This window comes from Physeter macrocephalus, chromosome 6 (assembly GCF_002837175.3).
Source record: "Physeter macrocephalus isolate SW-GA chromosome 6, ASM283717v5, whole genome shotgun sequence".
NCBI lineage: Eukaryota > Metazoa > Chordata > Mammalia > Artiodactyla > Physeteridae > Physeter > Physeter macrocephalus.
This window is the reverse complement of record NC_041219.1, coordinates 68,828,612-68,829,238: the sequence shown is the minus strand read 5'-3', so window position 1 is coordinate 68,829,238 and position 627 is coordinate 68,828,612.

Here is a 627-nt window from a genome sequence, read left to right as displayed (position 1 = left end):
GAAAAACCTACAACCAAGATTACTCAGCAAGGATCTCATTCAGATTTGATGGAGAAATTAAAACCTTTACAGACAAGCAAAGGATAAGAGAATTCCGCACCACCAAACCAGCTTTACAACAAATGCTAAAGGAACTTCTCTAGGCAGGAAACACAAGAGAAGGAAAAGACCTGCAATAACAAAGCCAAAACAATTAAGAAGCTGGGAATAGGAACATGCATATTGATAATTACCTTAAATGTAAATGGATTAAATGCCCCAACCAAAAGACATAGACTGGCTGAATGAATACAAAAACAAGACCCGTATATATGCTGGAGAGGGTGTGGAAGAAAGGGAACTCTCTTGCACTGTTGGTGGGAATGTAAATTGATACAGCCACTATGGAGAACAGTATGGAGGTTCCTCAAAAAACTAAAAATAGAACTACCATACGACCCAGCAATCCCACTACTGGGCATATACCCGGAGAAAACCATTATTCAAAAAGAGTCATTTACCACAATGTTCATTGCAGCCCTATTTACAATAGCCATGACATGGAAGCAACCTAAGTGTCCATCAACAGATGAATGGATAAAGAAGATGTGGCACATATATACAATGGAATATTACTCAGCCATAAAA